The following is a 7,651-nucleotide window of genomic DNA, read 5'->3' on the forward strand; positions in this document are numbered from 1 at the left end:
CAAATCTGTTTAAAGAAACATGTATGTAAGGGATCTAGTGTACAAGTTGATGATTTTGCTGAAGAGATTAATGTAGCTAGTTCGGTCTCTGTAAGAAGAGTCAAACATTCTAAACACTGATCTGGTATTGCTATATTATCGTCTATAGGGTTAGTTACAATACTGTCTGGTTTTAATTTAACAGCCTGAATTTCACATCTAATATTTTCAATCTTACCAATGAAAAATTTCATGAAATCTTTACTGATATGTAATGATTGTGATTGTGTGTTTCTCTCTCTAGTGGTTTTATTCCTAGTTAATTTTGCTACCGTGTTGAATAGAAATCTAGAATTGTTTTTATCTCCTATTAAGGTGGAGGGAGAGACTTTTCTAGCATCGCTAAGAGATTTTCTATAGTTCAGTAGACTCTCCTTCCATGCTGTTTGAAATACTACCAATTTGGTTTGACGCCATTTACGTTCTAATTGTCAAGTGGTCTGTTAAGGTACGCGTTCGATCCCCGTGAACGAGCCGTTACTATAGAAACGGTAACGTGTCAGAAGGAGCGAACAATCTTTATGATGTGAAAGTTTTATTTAATGGTTAATGTCAACTCGAATCCAGTCTGTAACTAACGCGAATGCGCCTTCGTACACAATAGCACATTGTTAGCTAATAATGGTGAAGAATGGCTTCCGTTAACACCGTGGCGTAGCAGGGGGTGAAACAGAAATGTATTTTGCGGTTCAATCCCAAAATCACACATCTAGTGCACTAGGTAGGGTGCGGAAACCGTTACTGCAGACTTCATGTAGCGCATGAATATAGGGAAGAAAGATTGATTTGGGATTAGTGCGTCAGTGTTGCGCGCCCCCTGGCAGATCAGAGCATGCTTACTCGCTAAGTAACACTGAGGGGAGAATACTGTCACTGTACAAGCTAACTGTACTGTATATAATAAATCGGATAAAACATTTAATTCATTGTTAAGTAAATATTTTAACCCATCTCATTTCTAACAGATTTTCATTACTGCCTTTTTTGCTCTTAAATGAGTAACAGGCTTGAGTTTTTAAGCACAGTATTGAGCAAATACGCACGTTAACTAGCTTCTACGATAATGAGAGGACGTTCTAATAATTCAATAAAAAAATATTTTGTACTGAAAAACAAAACCAACACGAGTAAACAACTTTACTTTTCTTCACATGATCTTCAGAAAATTGAGACGACGCGACCTCTTGTCATGACGTACAGAACGTTCCGGATATTTCAGAGATATATTTGAGCATCGCGCTATACGTGATGTAAATGTGGATTGAATGTTTTATCTGAAACATGCACGGAGGTTGCTGTTAAGGAAACTTCACCCGAGTTACTTGTCCAGTGATTGGTCCGTTTACCTGATGTGTGCACCTGTTCTCTAATCTCTTAGATGAGATCGGTCCAGAACCACGGCGTTTGATTAGTGATAACCGTGTTCAGACCTAGCCCCGCCCACAAATCATGAGAACTACCGTTAACTTATACTTTTAGCTAAAAGAGTGTGATGGTCACCTTGGCGATGCTGTGTCGCCTCAGCCAACCAGCCATCGGCTCCCTGCACCACCAAATTACCACCATATTCATGATCCTGCTGTCAACTGAAACATCACGTCAGGGGAAATACAAAAATAAATAAATAAATGGGAAAAAAAAACCTTACATGCAGTAAATATAAAGTGATGTTATAGTGTCAATTACAGTTGTTGAGTTATGGTTATTTTATATGTCTTAATAATGAGTCCAGTATTAGCCAATCAGATGTGGCTACGTCATCATACCGGAACTAGTTGACTGTGTTATGTTTTCTAAGGCAGTATGCTCGTAGGCTCTGGTGTGGATGGTCATTAACAAACCCATCAACACTGGGGAAGAGCATAACTCCATTGTTCTAAGCTTGTTCTTAATAAGTAAGTAAAGTTCCTGTAACAGATTCTCTTTGTTGTGTTTTTCTCTTTACGCCTCCACGGACACTTATAAGCCAAGACGAAAACACAACAAGTGTGTCAGAAGCTGAGCGAGAAAGAACTTCATCGTCAGATTGTGAGTCACTGGGATATCCTCCGTGTAGTGACTTTATTATTCGACTGACCTTATAATCACTGCGAAACGCGATGTGAAGCAGTATTAAAGACTGACGTGCCATGTTTTTTTTTTTTTGCACTATCTGTAAATCCTAATTAAATATATAAACTAAAATAAAAAGGAAATTCCAGAGAAGTTTCAAGCTCGATGTAATACAGCTTAGACATGAGTGAGCAAGAAGGTGAACTTGGAGTATGAGCCGCTCCAGACCTCCACACTGGCTACAGGCTGTGCTGTCACAACAAAATAAACAGCTCCAATATAACATTTAACCTCTACTCCAAAGATTGGAAGTAACAGAGGCTAGTTTGCTTGCTCTCACACGGCAGCCCCTTGCCAGCACGGTAACACGTGGTTCCCATCCACATGAAGACACTATCACACTTTCAGCTGTCCCTGACAACCCACATGACAGACGGTGATGCTACAGGGCCTTCAGATGCTGAACAGCTTTTTGCAGCTGAACTCGCGGTCATTGATAGACACGTAGAGCCCTGCTAGTCCAACTTCCTCCACACCTGGCCCGGATGTGAGACCCAGAAGCCGTGTGCAGGGGCCCAGCCGTTATAATGGCTCTTTCAACTTGGGTTCAAACGTGCACGCACCTTCAACTACTTCAGCATCCACCAACCACCTCACAGCCCCTCGTGGTAGAGCTCCAGATGGACCTAAAGTTAAACTTAACACATATGATGGTAAAGATGACTGGGAGTCCTTCATCATTCCTTTTGAGCGAAGTGCTGTCATTTACAGATGGGGCACAGTGGAGAGCGTAGATAAACTCCATGAATGTCTACGGGGAGCTGCTGTCTCTCTGCTGCATCTCCCAGACGTTGAGCAGCAAGCAGAATATGGTCACGGCGTACATGATGAGCAAAAAGATCGTCTTCTCGTTCGGACGTGAGACACAACAATCCACGACGTGAGGGCACGGTTTGCTCCAGCACATGTAACGAGCCGGGACGGCAAAAAGCATGTACTGACCAATCAGGAAGCATGTTTCTAAAGCGGACCGAATGACCAGCTGGACGACATGAACCCTCATCAGTCCGTCTTGCTGGATTCACTGCCGGCCGTCGTGTCGCGCTTTCGTACCACTTCCCGTCACACTCTAAGGTGTGCTGTCGCTCTGGCTTTCCTCCAACCGTGCTCTCTTGTTGACGGCGTAGCCGAGGTACACCAGAGAGGGCGTGGCCACCAGAATGATCTGGAATACCCAGAAGCGGATGGGCGGTGAGAACGATCCGGAACACCACGTGGACCGTGAGCCACATTTTCCCCAGAAATGTCGTGTGGTTGTGAATTTCCTCTAAGAGGCAGGTTAAGAAGCTCCAGCTCATGGTGACTCAGACCCGGAGTGACTCCGCCACACTGCACAAAGAGAAAGAAACAAAAACAGACAGAAAGAACACAAACTGTCACATGGGTGATGTTTACTGTTTACGTGGTTTAACTGATATAAAACTAGCAGTGACGCACAAATCCTCCTAAATATTATCAAAAATAAACGCCACTGAAACTGAAGTCTTTTCATCGTCAGATTTTCACACAGGTCCTAATCGTAGATAAAGAGAGCCCAATTAAACATAAATATTACATTTGGTCATTTATTTATTGAGGAAAATGATCCAATGTGACATATCTGCCAGCGGCAAAAGTATGTGAACGTCAAGGATTGAAGCTGAAATTCTATGTAGGAAATTCAAAAGGGTTCACAAACTTTCGAGCAGCACTGTATATGGTTACATGATCACGCTATACCAGTTTAGAAGAATTGGGCAGTAGCTGTGAGACAACACCAACCAGTCTGTGTGTCTATCTGTGTGTGTGTGTGTGTGTGTGTGTCTATCTCTCTCTCTCTCTCTCTCTCTCTCTCTCTCTCTCTCTCTCTCTCTCTCTCTCTCTCTCTCTCTCTCTCTCTGTGTCTGTCTCTCTGTTTGTGTGTCTCTTGTCTATCTCTCTCTCTGTCTGTGTGTCTATCTCTCTCTCTGTCTGTGTCTATCTCTCTGTGTGTGTGTCTCTCTCTCTCGGGCGTTAACTGTGATCATACTGTATCCGGGAACAGGAGAAATGGAGCGACTTCCTTCTAACCCATCTTCCAGTGTGAGTCCATTACATTATTATTATTATTAATTAATTAATTTATTTATTTATTTTAATCATCCACAACCAAGAACTTGCATCACCCCAGCTCCTTTTTACCATGTCCCTGATACATTCATTCTGACTGATTTTAAATAGATTTATTGATTATATTGTATAATACAGAAGAACTACACACAGAGAGAGAGAGAGAGAGAGAGAGACACAAAAAAACTCCAACCAGCTTACAAAGGCATCTGTCTGAAATATGCAGATAAAATCGCTCTCACACACCCATGCGCGCACGCACGCACTATCTCTGAAACGAATTATTGTCGTTTTTTATTCTAGATATATTGTCGCGTTGTTTAACGCTGAAAACTCATGGAATCATTTCTGATATCTTACACATGAATCTGATTAAATATACATATATTTATTGTGATCTAAATGATTAGAGGTGTGGTTTGGGACACAGTCGTATTTTCTCATTATACACCATTTCGGATGTGACGGAGTGACAGGTTTGCAAAAGAATGACAAAACAAAGTCATTCATGTATTTCTCCACATTCTAATGGAAATAAAAAAAACTCCTCGTCCACTTACTAACAGAAATAATATCATATAACAGATAAATATAAAATATACACTTTCGACAGATTTTCTCAGGTTGTATCTACGAGCTATGTGCAATTATTATTTCAATACGTTTGTGTGTGTGTTGCGAAGTTAACTAGGAACAGAGAGCTTAATGTGTCGAGACAGGGACTTCTGTGTACTCAGATAAGATGTACACACTATCAGAGAACTAAAGGGGGGGGGGACAGGACAGGTGTAAGTGATGGAGATAATGACGAATGAATTAAGGATAATTAAAGTCAAACAAACCAAAAACTATTTGTCCAATTTCAGATTTATTTCACCTTATTATAAAATTTATGTGTTTATGTAACATTTTATGTTTTCCCATAATGACGTGGGCTTCATCTATCATACCTACATATTTTATTCAGGCAGTAGACAGGAGTCGAAGGGGGGGGGGGTTGTTACAGGGGGAAGGGACACAGTTTTGAGACCATGCTCAGCAATTGTAGTGTAGCCCCTTCTTTATTCATTACAATTATTTTCAGTAAAGAAACTAAGTCTTCGTAATATGCATCTACTGCGATTCCTCCACGGAAGTAAAGGGTCACAACAATATCTCCAGGTAACATGAAGACATAACAACATAAATCTGTCAGAAGGGCCCCACATAATCTAGGTTCACCTCTGGGCACATCTGATCCCCATTACACTTACACACACACACACACACACACACACACACACACACCTGTATGTAGAGATTTTATTCCGCCTTCCCTTTGCGAAGTATATGCTCAATTCCATTCTGTCTTTGACGTTACCAAACAGTTGTATTTGCTGCCTGTTTTTCACCCAAGTCCTAAAAGTAGATAAAGAGAGCCCAATTAAACACATGAGACAAAAATACTTGGCCATTTATTTATTGAGCAAAATGATCCAATATTACATTTCTGTGAGTAGCAAAAGTATGTGAAACTTTGTTTTTAGTATCTGGTGTGACCCTTGTGCAGCAATAACTGCAACTAAATGTTTCTGTTAACTGTTGATCAGTCCTGTACACCGGCTTGGCGGAATTTTTGTTCATCCCATGATACACTTCTACAAGCATGTGTTGTGAAAATAAGACTCTGACAGATCCCTGTTCTTTAAATACAATCGGGTGCTCTCTCACCTGTCATCCCATTTATTAAAAAAACCTGACTCTAATTTCACCTTCAAATTAAACTGTTAATCCTAGAGGTTCACATACTTTTGCCACTCACAGATATGTAATATTGGATAATTTTCCTTACTAAATAAATGACAAAGTATAATATTTTTTCTCAGTTGTTTGACTGGGTTCTCTATGTCTGCTTTTGTACTTTTGAGTGAAAATCTGATTATGTTTTAGGCCATATTTGTGCAGACATACAGAACATTCATATGGGTTCACAAACTTTCAAGCACCACTGTAGATCCCCATGAAATGAATGTCATGTTTTGAAAAAAGTTATTGCATCATTGTCATGTAATGGTTTTAGAGACGGATTTAAGTACAGTTAAGAGCTTTATTGAAGAGAGAGATGCAGACAAATCCAAATCGAAAGGCAAAATAAGTGGTCTTAAACAGGCAAAGGTCAGGCAGTCGGCAAACAAGTTATACTAGACAAAAACAAGAATGAGAAACACGTGGACATAAACATGATCAAAAACCGTGGAACTAGAAACAAGGATGAACAGCTTAGTATGGGTCTGGCAATTAATGATAAATGATGACACATGAGGGAGACATCCAATAACATACAAGGCAGAGACAGTATAGAAACCAAAACAAAACACACGTGTCAAAAAGTAAACAGTCTCACTGACAACCCGGAAGTGCACGCTGTCACGCTATGGGCTCTTGACAAAAAAAACCCCACTCCCCTCTGGCAGTCCAGGCTTGGGAAGCCGTGTCGTCAGCTTCAGACAGGAGCTTGACTTGGTGGGCATTCCCGTCGGCCACAGGCATGAGCAGAGCTTGGTTGGCTGTGGTGTTGGCCTCAACCACGAACAGAGCTTGGTTGGCCGTCCCATCAGCCTCAGGCATGAGCAGAGCTTGGTTGGCCGTCCTGTCGGCCTCAGGCCTGAGCAGAGCCTGGTTGGCTATGTTGTCATCCACGGGCATGAGCAGAGCTTGGTAAGAACATGGCTTGGGAGGCCTTCTTGTCAGCCTCTGAGAGGAACATGGCATTAGAGGCAATGCCATCGCCCTTAGACAGGAACATGGCTTGGGAGGCCTTCTCGTCTGCCTCAGACAGGAACATGGCATGAGAGGCAGTGTCGTCACCCTCAGACAGGAACTTGGCATGGGAGGTTGCCACGTTGACCTCCAGCTGGAGCTCGGCAGGGGACACCACCTTGTGGGTCTTAGGCTGGAGCTCTGGAGATGAGGTCACCACATTGACCTCCGGCTGGAGCTCAGCGGGGGAGACCACATTGTGGGTTTCAGGCTGGAGCTGTGAAGATGAGGTCACCATGTTGACCTCCGGCAGGAGCTCTGGAGAGGAACTCACCTCATAGTAGGTGGTTAATGGCCTCGCAGGTTCGTCCGTCAAGCTGGCCCTCCCCCCAAAATTTTCTAAATTAAATGTGAAGTCTGCCTTTCCATAGATCACCCTCATGATGCAGATGAGCTTCCCAGGCTGATGTTGCATGTGGCGATCAGGAGCTCCGCCCACTGGCGAGCCGGATCAACCAACCGGGGTAAAAAGAATTCGACCCACTGTCTCTCCTTGGGCTTGTGGTTAACTAGGCTCTCAAAATAGAACTGGCACTGAGGAAAAAATCCCTTCCAGGGCTTTCAAAGCCCTCAAAGGGAGCCAGAACTTCCAGGTCGGTCCTATGGGGAACTC

Source organism: Ictalurus furcatus, chromosome 13, assembly GCF_023375685.1.
Source record: "Ictalurus furcatus strain D&B chromosome 13, Billie_1.0, whole genome shotgun sequence".
NCBI classification, from domain to species: Eukaryota; Metazoa; Chordata; class Actinopteri; order Siluriformes; family Ictaluridae; genus Ictalurus; species Ictalurus furcatus.